This window comes from Macrosteles quadrilineatus, unplaced genomic scaffold, assembly GCF_028750875.1.
Source record: "Macrosteles quadrilineatus isolate MER2022 unplaced genomic scaffold, UCM_ALF_1.0 Scaffold_9__3_contigs__length_116548681, whole genome shotgun sequence".
NCBI lineage: Eukaryota > Metazoa > Arthropoda > Insecta > Hemiptera > Cicadellidae > Macrosteles > Macrosteles quadrilineatus.
Window position 1 is genome coordinate 26,202,517 of NW_026542602.1, and position 16,102 is coordinate 26,218,618.

The window sequence follows — 16,102 nt, forward strand, 5'->3', positions numbered from 1 at the left end:
TCCTGCAGCTTTTTACTAATAGCTTTTTAGTATTATTAGCTTTTTTTATGTTATTAGCTTTTTACTAATATTTTTTTTTTTTTTACTTTAAATACAGCAAACTGCTGAAATCATTATATGGCAACGTAAAATCTTCATGAAACATACATACGTGACTGGTTCATTGGTTAGAGAGCGGACCTCCTGCTCTAGACGTCAGGTTCAAATCCCGCCAATCACCTATGTATGCATTTTAGATTGTACTAACTCCATTACTGAGACGGAGCCCTCCCTGAGTTAAATGTCCTCTTACTAATGAAACAAAAGAAAATAGGGCGCTCAGACCAAACTAAATCTTCTCTGCACAAGAGAACACCCTCCAATAATATCCGTGGAACACCTCATAGGTGTGATGAGGCATTTATGTTCTTAGAGAACAACTACCTATATACTCATAAGTCCAAACATAGCGATACACCCAGTTGTCATGTTTAGTCAGCATCAGCAATGAGGTTAATGTCACTCAACTGGCAGTAGCAATCCTCAACTCCCATGGTGCAACCAGCGCGGGAACATCTGATTCTTAGGTGCCCTCTTTTCTTTCAGGAGTTCCCACATCGCTTTCAATGGTTTGGTTGGGACACCACTTGAACGCAATTTTCACACCAGCTGTGTAGGCTATTTGTTCTTAAAACTTTTCTTTTACATATATTTTTTGTCTTTGGCAAAAATTGCAAATCAGATATTTGCTTTTGAATTTGAAGAAAGATTTTTATCAATAGGCCAAAATAAACATACTTTAATTGGTACGTGGACTTTTTACTAAAACAGCATTTAATTAACTCGCTCTATTGAAAAATAATCTACACGACCAATCTTGCATTTGCAGCTGCGTAACGAATTTGCACGTGCCTCATGAATTTCAACCGGATTTTGGAGAGGTTTTGCCTAAAATAACTGAAATTTACTGATTTATCTATTCATTTGACCTAGAATTTGATATTTATTTAAATTATAACTAAACTTGAACTATTCCTGACTTGAGGGTGATTCTGAGCTCAGCATATTTGAAGGTTGAAAGTTCATAAAATAAATTTAACAAGACAGTTTTTACTTTCAATTTGACAAATAAGTTGCTTCATAGTTTTTGTTTTAAGCTTATACAGTTCGAAGAAATATTTTAACATTTTTATTTCGTATTTCAATAAAGGTCCATCATAAGCCAATCTTTAAATGAAATATACAGAATATAGTTAACCTGCAAAACTTTACAACATATCCTCGGGCCTCGCTTTCACATATCCCACTGCAATTAAAACTCACTTTATCTTATTAGACAATCAAAACTATTACGAATGCCGAGTACAGGAATGAGAAAATAGAGACGTGAAGCAATAACGCGGAAAATGATGGCGCAAGAAGGTTGGCAACACACTATATCTTGAATTGGAGCTAGGTTGGCAGTATTGGGATCACCTGTCTTAATTGGACTATTGATGGTTCAATCCGTGTAGGAAGCCACCCGTTAGTTGTCTTTATTAGTTAACCATAAACACCATTATATTTTCTCACCTTGTTTTACTTCCTATCTGAGCGTGTGATAGCTGTCTTGTTAAATAGCGTGGAAATATTTATTCATCGAAGCATAAACTGCTTAATTATTCCTCAAGCCTTACAATTTATCACGCTACTAAACTGTTTAAAAATTAGCGACAGGTGATCTACAGTATTTGTATGATAGGCACATCAGGTATACCTTAGCATCTTCTTAAAATAACTTCAGTGCGATAATTCTAATTATATTAATTTATGGGTACACTTATGAAAATGCTGCATCAAATTTAAAACAAGATTTTATTGGTATTCACTATACAATGTAAGTCATCAAAACCAACATGGATACTTTTCTAACACCGTCGTGATCTTCAGGATACGTTTAGTCACATACTTAAGATGGTGTTGCATGGTTGTACTCAGAATATCCGAACTGTAAAAGCCTTTCTTTGCAGTTATTTCATATTTTCTATCGGGGCCAATACAAACAACAATCCATCATCGATTGATGTCCAAACGCATTACATATTTCACTGATTTGAGTTTACATGTTCTTATGCACCCTCAATCTGCGATGTAACTCCAATTGCCATTCACTTATACAAAAGGTTCCACAATTTTCTAGGATTATCGTATTTCGCCCCTCTCTCACTCCCAACACCGTTGACTAACCCTCGGCGTGGCCAATGGAGACCTCTGCCGTTGCTGCTGTTTTTGCAACCCACTCATTTCCAATTTGCACGGCGCGCCGTAGTGTCCACACTACGTTGTGTTGTTCGGATGTCGACCAGATGAGGTACGGTTTTGACGCACTTTCCACGGTTATAAGGCTTACAAAACACTTTCCACTTTAATATTCTCTTCAGAATTGTTGACAGGAGTGTGTTGGTACGGATCAGATTGGCTGAGTTGACGGTTTTTACTTAAAGAATGGGTCAGTAGAATGGATATATGTTTTATTTAGTTTTTCGAGAACTTCATAAACTAGATTTATTTTATTCATTCTAAATGTTTCAAAACATTCGTGTGGATAACAGTTCCGATTTAGTTTTTCATTCTTAAGATACCACTAAAATATCACTGATAGCCAATCACCGTAGAATCCTGTTTTGTTCGGTGGACTGAATAAAGTGAAGTTAGTCATTGTCTAGCTAGTGGTGATTAAAGAGATAAAATAGCAAACCTCTCACACCAATGTTTCTTTTTTTAGTGCTTCTGATAGAGTAAAAATATATTATATTCATAAAACTAAAAGTAACAACCAATTTCCCAATGTCTAGCGCTCATCAGGATCAAACCTCTAACCTTTTAACCAACTATTTTGATACAGTGAGAGCTAAATATTCTGGATTAGTGTAAAAAATTGGCAACTTCTGGTAGTAGTTGAGTAAAGGTCTCCAGATAGCAAGTGATTCGATCTAAAATTCTCTTATTAATGGTAATTCTTTGACAACGTGACCAGTACTTGTAATAAACTCACAAGATATGTAGAAGTGACGTGAATTAACCTTTTTATCCGTCCTTAAGTGCATATGCAGAATCTCACCTGTCATTCACATCAGAAGTGACCCATGCTGCTAATCATAAGACTGATTGGAAGAAATTAAACCGGTCACAACCGTTAGCGGACTTTCTCGACCAATCTTCTCGCACAATACTCGCACTTCGTCTCTTTTATACCCGTACTTCATCATACAAACAAACTATCTCGATCATCTGCTACTTTTACACCTATGAACATCTACTTTCTCCTTTCTTTGCGAACTACTTTGGTGTTCTGAATGAACGGAAGCACTCTCATATTATCTGTTGCATCACCTTTTTTTAATTGTATGGTTTTGAAGTCCTAAAAATTATTCTCAATTTCCTAGTAGTGAAAATGGAAAAACTAAAGAGACTGTAACAAATTATTTTCTTTGACATTAACTGGTCATCTCTATGCACCTTCGGTTTGCGCAGTGATCTAAGCATTGCGAACTAATTTTATGGTATAATTCACATAGACAAGCCAGTGAAGACTGCAGATTATATAATTAGGCGGTTGGTTTCGATCTGACAATGTCAAACTTGTCAGCCGAAGAGCTACATTGTTCGGTGAATTAATGAAACCTACAATAACACAATCATAACTATTAAACAAACCAAATTTGAAGCATGCCCTATTTTTCGTAGGAAAACTGTTGTATTGTTTATTTTCCTACTGAAGAAGATTTCAGTTTATTCCCAAACTGAATTTTTTTGCCAGTTTCAACCGATTCTAAGTGAATTTCGAATAAAAACTTTCCGCATTTCACCAAATATGACAAGGAACTACGGATCAATGCTGCATCATTATCAAACTTAAGATAGTGACTTGAGTTCTGGCATTACAGACTGTGTTAATGCATCTTCTACATCTACAGGTGTAGTTAAAAGGCACGCCCGAACGTGCAAATGCTCAATCCTGACAAGCCAGTCTTGGTGGTTTAAAACTGGACCCAGCTGTCCTGGATCATTGGGATTTGAGTGAATGGTTAAAACCATTCACACAGGCTAATGAAACAGCTGTTCTACAAACGCTGCACTAGATATCTTACTAGATACTGCATTCATCCTTCGCAAATATTTAAGTTGAAATTCACCTTTTGGGGTTCTTATCTCAATAGGTGATTAAAATCATTCCGAATCATCAGGAACTCAAATCTCCTGTAAACTCTTCCCTGCGTTATACTTCTTCTTTGTCTCTCCTCAGGTAATTGTGTGAACCAATAGATGATCGGCCAGGGAGAGATCAGCTGATGTTACGGTGTTTACGTGGAAGCTTCCACGACTTCCGGCGCCTCAGGGCAGTTATGATCCTGCTTCCGGCTCGTAGTGCGGAACATGGTCGTTTGACAAGCTCCAAGGAACAGATGCATCGCGTTTCTTTGTTTTGTGAAAGTGTTTTAGTTGTGAGTAAAAGTTGGCAGTACCCGTAGTCTTGTAGTTTTGGCACGGTGTGATTTATATTTGAGGTGTGTATCCATGCCCAGTTCTGAAATGGTTTTTATTACAATGTAATAAAATTTTATAATAACAATGGATAAATTAATCGCAACTATTACGAAAGTTCATTTAGTAGCATATTTAAGCTGAATATTAATATCCCGTATGTAGATTTGGAATGGAAAGATGTGATCTGAGTGTTATGTTGTGCGGTAGCTGACTTAGATAAACTCTTAATATAGTCAGGACCATTTTTTTTCTCGTATCTACGCCAGTGGCATTTTTGTTATGAAGTCATTTCAAACACTTTTAAGGGAAAGTGGTCCAAACCCAAAGTTCCCAAACCCAAATCCAAAGTTTTTTGGATGTGCCGGGGATTGAACCCCTTCCGCACCGAAATCCGAGATGGTAACCACTAGGCTAGCAACCTAAGAAGCCTAAGTATTAATACCAGCTTAGTATCCTAATGTTGTGAACTATCAAATGTTCTGACTTTTCTCAGGATTGAATCGATGACATTCTGATTACTAATCAAGCACTGTAACTTATTACCTGATGAGCTTCCCAACTAATACTTGTCTTACGTAAAAACCGTGGCCTGTTCAGCCAACCACATGGGATTATGAGAGATGTAAAAAAATCTTTAACGTAACCAATTTGTGCTGAGTCGTAAAGTATAATTTTTATATTCGTATGAATAAAAAATAAAACAATTTTGTTAGGTTAACTTTGCTTCACATGGCTAAGTCCAAGGTTTGGCACAAGCCTTGTTTGAGATCAAACATTGTTGGGTGGCTGAATGGTTGTGGTGCTCTCCTGACAAGAAATTCACCAGTTAGAACATCAGATTATTCAGTAGCTTATTGATGGTTTAAAACTTGACCCATTCTTAATCATTGGGGTTTGATCATCCAGGCTAATGAACCAGCTGATTCTAGTCTGTAATAAAGCCATTCAAATCGTTCAATCCATTTTAAACCCACCATGCGGTCATATTAAACTTAACGCGTCACAAATCAAGTGACTGTTTCGGTCGAATTCATTATTTACTATTTTGTGCCCACAATTTATAACATTATGAACTACTGAGAAAAGACCGGTTTCCAAACAACCTTGTACTTGACCTACGCATCACCCACGTTCAGTGTTGTGTAAATACAGTCAGTTTACAAGGAGGGCCCCCAAGAAGCCTCGTACTTTAAAGAAACTTCTGAATTGTTTTCCTGTTTATTGTATTTTACCGTAACCAACGTTTAGATTTCGTTTTTATATTTTCTATAAAAATAATTGTTGTATTTATTTTGTTTTAACCGTTGTGCAATCTGGTATTAAGACAACAAATCTGGTATTTAGAAGGAATTAAAGCCATCTTCCGTAAAGAATATCAGTTGAAAACATCGAAGAGTCGCAGTATGTGGTAGCTATCGTGTGACAACTGCAGGACCATGGGACAATATTGGAGAAAGTCGCACAATGTTCAGGACTGCTAAACTGAATTCGGCGAAAGTATGAGACTGGGCTCCGAAACATTCTCCATTGTACGTCAGATTAAAAAACGACACCGATCGAGCCGTAACGAAGCTTCTAAGTTCTTTTTGTGCTACGAACTCTGAAAAGCCCAACCTTATTGAAAACATATCCGACGCAGTTTCACAAATTCACGTGTTATTTACCATTCTTTTGTTAGTGAACTTCAAAAAAAAATTTAATGTTTATTAAATGCCTGTATGGTACATATGAATGACACAAGATGCATAATAATATAAATATCTATAGGCCCTACATTTTTTACGACCGTTATCAGTTAAATATCATTTGGGATTCGACAAACGCAATGAATATCTTACTTATTTCATTATGAATATCTCAAATAATACCAATGTTGATGATATTTATTATTGAAAAAAGTTAGGTTTTATAAGGAAACACCAATTCATTCAAATAAAAACGTATCATCTGCATTTCCCAATGTCTTACTCGTTCAGCTTTGCGTAATATAAAAGTATCGGAGGATTTTCTATAGTAAAACCACCAGATTTTCACGATCTCACGAAAATCAATGTTTTCAAAATACAGTTGTAGTCCGAGTACCTGAATAGCTCTACTTATTTAAACATTTTTCATAATATTTCATTATAACTATTTACGATTTTATAACGATTTTATTATAACACCATCGCGTACTTTTATAGTTTAAAATACGATTCTTGATATCATTTTAGCTAATCTAATGATAGATTCAGAGGCCAAATGTCAAATCACAGAATTGTTAATCTATTTTAACTGTTCATTGTAAAAAATTAAGGAAATGTTAAGAATGAAAACCGCTAGAGACTAGAGAATATCAATCAATTACCTTTCTGGCAATCACGACTCTGTGACGAGACGAAGCAATATGCAATGTAACCAGGAATTACACAAGGTATACAGCTTAATTGAGGTGCTTGCTTTGATGTAGTGATACATTGCGGTACTTAGACCTTGAGATTACATTGTTTTGTAGCCTAAAAAATAATTGATAAGTGTGCATAGTATAAGGAATAATATTAGTGCACTTAAATAATTTGAAAATGTTTTGTTAATGGTTATATTTCCATTCATGTCATCGAATATCAATTAGTATTCTAAAATGTGTTTAAAACACTCTTTAATTCAATTATTTAAGACAGAGAGGTACACTCTTGTGTGTATTTTAAGTTGTATATGAATTATAGGTGAGTGTAGAATTGAGTGAGGATCTATGTAGCTTTGTTGTACAGTAGACTGATACCAGATCCTTCCACTTATTAAGTATTACTAGGAGACCCATGCGCAATTTCCGCAGTTTTATAGGAGAAAATCTTGTTTCTGAGGCAAAATGAATCAAGCGCAATAGCCATTAAATTTTTAAGGTTATGTTTGTTTAAAACAGTAATTAGGTGAATGGAACAATTAATTAACAATAAATTTGTCAATTTTAGATTCACACAATTTTCCTCAATCAGGGCTACCACAATCAGGCCAATTGTAAAAAAATAGCCTGATAAAAATACTATTTTTTTATAAGCTATTTAATCTCTTTTCAAATAATTTTTCTCAGGATTGAAACTGCACCTTTTGAAATGATATTAAAATAAATAGTTCTTAATTATCACAAAAATAAACTGTATAAATAAACACAAACAGATTACAAAATATAATCTTCTACGTAACGAGAACAGATTAAACTAAAAACTGCACTTACCAGTTGGTCATAAAACCGTCTGCCGGGTTGACAACAATTGAAATTATAATGATAAATTCAACTACTCTCTTTATATTAATGGCTGTTATTGGAGGGAATCCCCCAAAACAGAGAAAATGCTCCTCACCTTAGTGATCTATCCTTGTTTCTAAATAGATCAATCTACAACTTCAAACCGAATTTATCAAATATTCGGTCGCGCCCGTATCTACTTAATCATCAATAGGTGTATAACTATTTAAATAGCTTGTGTCATTTAAATTGCTTATGCAGGTTCACCTTCTTCTGCAGTGAAACCCCTAAGCGACGTCATCTGTTTAGGCACCCACGTAACTGAAAGTGCCGTGCGTACGTGATTGACTATTCTGACTTGAATCGATTTCGTAACGGTTAAACGACAAGGAAATCGACAACTATCGATGACGATTGATTCCCTTCGTTCCACTAGAGCTTCCTTTTCCGGTTCTTTATACATGATTTAGATGAAGATTGAATATTTTCATGCAAGAAATTGAATAGTTTTTAACGGCGTTTTTTTATTATAAATGGGACTTTTGGACCTGTAAAAGGTTTAGGAGAAAACCGTATGTATACTGGTACTCCTGTATCTGGCAGCACAAATTGTTCAGTTTACATCAATAAAAAGAACCTATGTTGAATGTTCTTGCGAAACAATTCGTGGTTATAATCATTGACATAAAATTAAATAGTTCTCAAAATGGGGGATTAAAAAGAAGCTTTTATAGTATGGTCTATAAATTGTTCTGGCTTAAATATGTATGGTTTCCTTTCTTCTGTGTTCATGTTTTAACATATTTTGGAAAACTTGTTTCACTAAATAAAACCCCGAATTCAGCCAATCTAAGCTAAATAACTAGATATATTTATTGTTAACAACGAATTTGAATATTTCATAAATAGTGGCTGTAGTGTTTCATGTATATAGGCCTACTTGTATGTTTAATCTTTGGGTAAATCACACGACAAATTACTGTCTCCACCATATATATGCAATGTGTGAGCTGAAATGGACCATCAAATAAGCTAATGTAGAACAAATGATGGCAACATTGAGACGTAATAATCTATATATATAAAAGGCAAAGCCCTCACTGACTGACTGACTGACTGACTGACTCACTCACTCACTCACTCATCACTAATTCTCCCACTTCCCATTTACCTAGGAGGCTGAAATTTGGTACACTGATTCTTTAGGCATTAAATAGGAAAACTAAGTGGTTTTTATTCTGATCGGACTCTCGGGCTCCACCCCAGTGGCTCTGGAGTTTCCCATGTTAACCTAATGAGTACTCATGTTAAATGAATGGAATATATGGAATAAATGAATCTTAACAGCTGTTTCAATTAAACAAGTTGGTTCTGTTCTATGATGTTCAATAGCATTAAAGTTACAAGGATTACCAACAGAGTGCAGCACTATTATTTTTTAAAATATTTGACAACAGCTAATTTTAAACCAAAAGGTGAGTGAGCAAAGCGAACGAACTTCAACCCGGGGGCGAGTTAGCGTAGCGAACGAGCTAACCTGAAGGCAAGTGAGCGCAGCGAACGAGCTCCAACTTAAAGGTGAGTGAGCGTAGCGAACGAACTTCAACCAGGACGTGTGAGCGCAACGAACGTGCTCCAACCTAAACGTGAGTGAGCGTAGCGAACGAACTTCAACCAGGACGTGATTGAGCCATGCGAACAAGCTCACATATGAAGTTAAACGGGGCAAAGCCCGCGGGTACAGCTAGTTATGTATACAAACGTTTACGTGTTATAGTTAAAAATATATCAATCTGTTGCATAAAAAAGAAGTCAATGATAATTTTTCGTTTAGTTTAAAAAAAACACACACATGTGATTTTAATTTTACTCAAAATTGATTTAGTTGTGTTTTATTTGTTGTTTTTGATTTTAACTCAACTGATTTGTTAAAAAAAAATAATGAGCTTTTTTTATTTTTAGGTTTGATAGAAAGAGCCAAAGTCCGCCAGATGTCAACTACCAAAGAGCCTCCTCCACTTGTTTACGTCTACCAAACACCTCGTCAGAACAGAAAACCTTCCAGGCAGTTCAGGTACAGTTGAGAAATCTATAATGGTAATTACTATCTTATTTGCTTGGTTCATTACAAAAGGTTTGCGACATATGGATCAAATATTAAAACTATGATAAACGAGTTGGTTTATGGAGGTGAAGAATATAAATCCTTAAAAAGCAGAAAAGGTATTAACTGTTGCAGAGAGAAGATGCTGTACACAAGGTTTTAAAGGTCTAGGAAAATCAGCTGATTGGGAGATGAAGAGAGAAGTTCCCGGGGAAACAAAAAAGGAGTGAGGAAAATGCAGGCATAGAAGAAAGTCGAAAAATGAAAGAGAAAGGACGAAGAGAACCAATTCATATAATAACCTCAGTGGACCCACTGTAACGTCAAATCAAATCAAATCATTTTATTGGGCCAAATTAACAATTATACATACTGTCAAGAACATATGAAGTCGAAAGATCAATTGAATGTGATGGTTTTGGTATCGGATGATAATGAGCTCATGAAAAACAGCCAGATTTGCCTGGTACAGAGAGAAGGTACTGAGGGCTTGTAGATTGAAGAATCGGCTGTTTGGGAGATGGGAGAGGATTCCTCAAGGGAGAAACCGAACAAGCTGATAACACTAACCATGGACGGGATGGGGAGAAAAGGCGGAATTAGAACGAAGTACGTAGTATATATCTGAGACATACAGAACTGAGGAGAGCTTGTGGAAGACTAAACAGTTAAAGGCCTTTTGTAGCATGCTCTAAGACCAATCACAACACGTAAAACTGTTGTAAATACAAATACTACCAATTTGTCTGGATTTGTATCACGTAAATATAAAACACCACTGTTATCTACGAATTATTATGACTTAGCCATTGGAGTCCAATTTTGCTCAAAATACGAAGATAGAATACGTGTTTCAACTAAAACTGAATATAACTAATTCTATACAAAGAACAAATTTATATGAAACACATCTACACTGCTGGATAAATGATTAACATGGATCCCCTATATTGAGTTGTAATTGGCAATAGTTTCTGATCAGAAGGTGTTATTAGCTCATTCAGGATTACTATATTGAATCACCAAACCAAATTAAATGGGATGGTTCGGAAACCCAAAATCTGATTTTTATCATTTAATATACATCCGTATTGTATTGAATGTGCGTAGTTTTGCATTTAAAACCTGGCTTTTCAGTTTATTTTTAAAAGAGTGTGAAGGTTTGCTGTTATGGAAAGTTTGTCTATCCATACGTAGTTATTACATTAATCTTTTATCCAACATATCTTTTTTACGTTATGTGGATTAATTTTAGATTTGAATAATTCCTTGATTTTATAGGCCTATATAACCCTAATTTTCCTGAAAACCAGATCGTAACTGTGGAGTACTTGTGATAGAGACGTTTATATTATATTATTTAATAAATACACTATACAATACTTATTCCTAATCTTTTAAATTTTTGTTACTTTTGGAAGATTTACTTCAATTTAACAATGTATTTCCAGCAATATTCGAGTTTTCTTAGTTATAGTTCTAGTTATAGTTATAGTGCTTAGTTATAGTTCTTAGTTCTGAGTTTTCATATATTTATTTCAGAACCTGTGTACACTTTTTAACAGGAATTAAATTATTCCTATTTTAATTGTATTGAAAAAACTGTTTGTGTTCAAAACATTCCATTTTCAAGTTAAAAAGACCGTATTAATATACATAACTGAAATACTGTTTACTTAATATAAAAATAATCCTTATCTTATGTCCTTATCTCAATGCACCTCGAAAATATCTCGGACAAATAAATACACCTTTCATTATGTTAATAATTGATACAGGAAAAAGTTACACAGCTAAAATATGTACTAATAATGATTTTTATTATAAATTTGTGTATTTGTTTAAATAAATGTGTTTACTTGGGCCACTGTATATAATTAGCTATACTATGAAGGGTTAAATGGGTTTGTGCAATGGATAATTTATTCCTTTTTGCACTTAGCTTGTTTCAATTTGATTCTTTATATGAAGGTGTAGGCCTAAAGCCATTATCTTAACAAAACCCTATTACAAAGACTATTCTATTGTTTAAAGAACAGAAAACAGTAGGAAAGAAATACAGGTAATGGTTCTTAAGATTTCTTCCTGTTTTGAATCATTTAGTTGAAAGACGTTGTCACGAGCTCGTTAAAAAGATAATTTGCCTCAAACAAAAAACGACCGATTTCGTCTAATGTAGAGAAAGGAAAGCAGTGTGTGTTTCTTTTCCAAATAATTTGTAATATAGTTAATAAATGTACACGTGGTTAATCGCATCTCTCGTTCTAAATGTAAACAGCAGCTTAGTTTTCGTAACAGGACAGAGCAAAAGAAGAAACCTGTGTTAGTAAGTTAGACCTTGAAAAAATTAGAGGTTGAAGAAGTAGAGTACGGTGTGGAGTTTCTGGCTGTAAATAGGTTAGCCAATCTTTTAGAACTTCAACTTTCTCTGGAAGCTGAAGAAGTCACCTATAACACAGGTGTAGGTATTCTTACAACGTCCCAAGAAAGGACAAAGCATATTATTAATCTTATCAGGTTACGTGAAGTAAGTCATATCCCATTTACCACGCTTTTACACAGTTGTCCATAAAACGTCTCCATCCAACTACTTAAACATCCTTATCAAATCCCTTTTAAAAACATTAAATACAAAAAATCAAAACCATAAAAAATCTTAAAACTCTTAGATAATCTACAGAAGAATGTTACATAATGCAATATTTTATTCAGGGAATTTGAAGGCTATTTTCAACCAAAGATAATAATCATTTGAACACACTTTGAAATTCTCAACGAATGTTTCCCCTTAAATAATAGTTAATACCCCCCCCCCTTAACTGTCAATCCGTTTTTTACGGTTTTTTAATTGATACAAACATTGAAAACATCCAGAATATTGTACTTAGTAGTAGGCCTACTATTATTTTTGCTAAACTTAAAGTTCAAGGCAATGAGTAAAAACGGTTAATTTAACCTACCATTTAAATTTAGACAAACCCCTTAAGATCGCCTCCTTGTGTCCTGCCACCTTGCTACGTCAACCGTAGCACCTGTCCCCAAGGTCCTGTCACAGCTGATTGTTTTTCCTGACCTACTAACACCACCTTGTATACTCGCACACCGTACAAGGCACACGTAACCGGCTGAATGAAAATTACCGAGAGGTATTCCGGTCATGTCGCCTGTGTTATTGACATAGTTACGTGGCGTCTGCTGTATCCAGCTTGACAAATGTTGCTCTTCTTCGGAATAAAAACCAAATTGATTTTATTTGGTAGTTAAATATAGCTGAAAATATAGCTGTAATTCGTTTAATGGTGGTTGAGTCCGTCATGATTCTATATTTTTTTAGAAAATAACAAAAATTTTTAACATCAATAATCTTCTACTGCAAGCTATAACCACATAAAAATAGAGTAGGGATTTTTATTCTCCATTTTTCATTTAATTGTATAAAAAGTTTTAAATGTAACCACGAATATTGATTGATTATTGAATTTGTAATATACAGGTAAATTAAAAGAAGGCGCAACTGATCTACTTCTATCCTAGGAACACCCAGTAACTATTTGAAGGTTCTTTTAAGCACAGTTGTCCTTGATCATTAGGATTTTAGGTTCCTGAATCTTGAACAAATAAATGGCCTTATTATTCACCTCCCTCAAGTAACGGAAATAAAATACTTGGGCATGCACTTAGATGCAAAGCTTAATTGGAAGGCACATATCTGGACTAAAAGGCAACATCTAAATTTAAAAACAACTAAAATTAATTGGCTTCTTGGATCTAAATCAAAACTCAGTACACAAAATAAATTGTTACTGTACAAAACAGTTTTAAAACCAATTTGGACTTATGGTATTCAGCTTTGGGGATCAGCAAGTACCTCAAACATTGAAATTATTCAACGTTACCAATCAAAATTATTACGTAAAATTGTCAACGCTCCTTGGTTTGTTACCAACAGAACACTTCACAATGATCTTCAAATTCGAACAGTAAAAGAAGAAATTACAAAATATAGTGAAAAATACATTATAAAATTGGAAAATCATTCAAATCATCTTGCACTTAATTTATTGGACAATCGCAACACCATTTACAGACTGAAGCGACATACGATATTGGACTACCATTCAGATTCGGCTAAGTGTTATCAAAATTCTCTTTGTTTGCTAGTGTTGACGGTGGTCAATCACTAGCTCATGTTCTTCAAGTGATTTTTGTATTACTATTTACATCATTTGCTTATTGTTCAACTTGAACAGATTGTAAATAATTAAATAAAGTTAAAAAAAAAAAAAAAAAAAAAAATCAGTAACGTAGCAACACAGATCATTGTCAATTCTATGATTACCCTTAAGTATTCATGTTCAGCTTTAAGAAATCAACTAAGTTTGGATCGTTTTCAAAGTAATGACTGGTTCATTTCCTGAAAGCATTTTCCACACGTATGGAACAACAGCAAATTAATTCGAATAGAACTTATTTGAATTACCCACTCATATATTGCACTTCGGTCGAAATTCTATGTGTTTTCTTATTTTTGAACGAACGATTTAAGGAAATCACAAGATACTATAATTTACAGTGATTTGTGCTTTCAGTTTGGCTTGAAAAAAGTCGATGTATGCAACAGAAATCAATGATTAACATCAGCGCACTCGGTCAGTGGTGCAATTAAACTTCTCAATTCATTATCAATGGCGACAAATTTAACGCAGGGATATAAAGGAATATCCATAGTGAAGTTGGGTTAGGTGGCAGTGACTTGGTAGCTATGAACTGCTAACTTTTAACCGTATTTTCATCTATCTAGGAAATAAGATGGACGAGGAAAGCTTTCTTAGTATCGCAGAACTACTCATAACATGTTTAGAAGAACTTTAATTTATTTAATAGTGATAAATACTTAACTAAGTTTGTTTGTGGTAAATGTAGGTGATTATATAAATGTTGATACGTTCACTCTCCCAAGAGAACAATCATATAGTTTAAACAACGTAATCATGTAAGCGAACCTAATCCTTGCTATAAAGGAGGCTCTGGCGTTGAGAAAGGATAATCCTTTAACAGCCTTCTACTAATCAATAAACCCATCCAGCAGGATTTGCATAATGGAAAGTAACACATCACAATATAGTTCATAATGTGTTTATTGTAAGCTTCATGTCAGCAGAAAAAATGTGTGTCTATGTTTTATACTAGTCACTCTACCTGTGCTTCCCAACAACGGGGGGGGGGATTATGTGTTATTTTTTTGAGTTCAAGTAAAAAAGTTTCATACTTAACCATTCACTATAGAAACTAAATACAAAGCTATTCAACTTCCAATAAATTCATTGATTAGGGAATTTAGAAGCGAATTTTTTTTCTCATTACCGTAGGACTAGGCCGGCCGGTGGCGTGACGTCACCACACTACTTGGCGATCTTGTAATGACGCCTATAATAGCATATCCTATTATAAAGGAGGCTATGCTATTGGTCATAATAACGAAATTCATCAGTACAGCTTAGTTAAAAGAAAATGTCTTACTCAATAAGTTGTGTGTCAGAGTAAAATGAATGACTTCGTCGAATTAAATAGAAATAGTGCAAATGTAAATATTATAGTTTATTTAATTAATTGTCATCATTGACACCAATAAAGCAGTACACCTTGAAATCTTAGACGTTCACAAGGCGTATACTTAGTATTTTATAGTATAGAACATAAATATGCCTATATGTTGGATGGGTTCACTTTTGTGTAAAAGTTTTGTCCAATCAATGAAATAATTAGACCGAAGAAATACCTATGGGCATAGAATTTAATTGATGAGTAAATTAACGAATAGGTAAATCTGAATTCCAAATGTATGCAGAGAATCTTTTTTGCGTTACTAGACGATTAGTTTAGTTCATGAAGGTATCTAAAAACGAGAAGCCCGTGGGGTCGAACTCTGATTGTATTATTCAAAAGCAGTTTATAAGTACTGTACGTGTATAAGCTATTTTTGCATCACAATTATTCGTTCAGTAATTTCTGAGATATTATGTTTGGAAGATTTCAGCTTCACATTACAATATTGGCATATTCTCTCCTTGAGTGATTTAAGGCTGAGACATGCTCCGGTTATCTAAGTAAGTAATTTAAATTCAATACTCCGTAGCAGACATCCCTGAGTACTTATAGAGCCATTTTTTTAAAGCTACATCCTGCTGGACCTAAGATTAAAATGCTAACGGGGGACGTTTTATAATCTAAATATAACGAAGCGGATTTTAAATTTTCTTCAACTG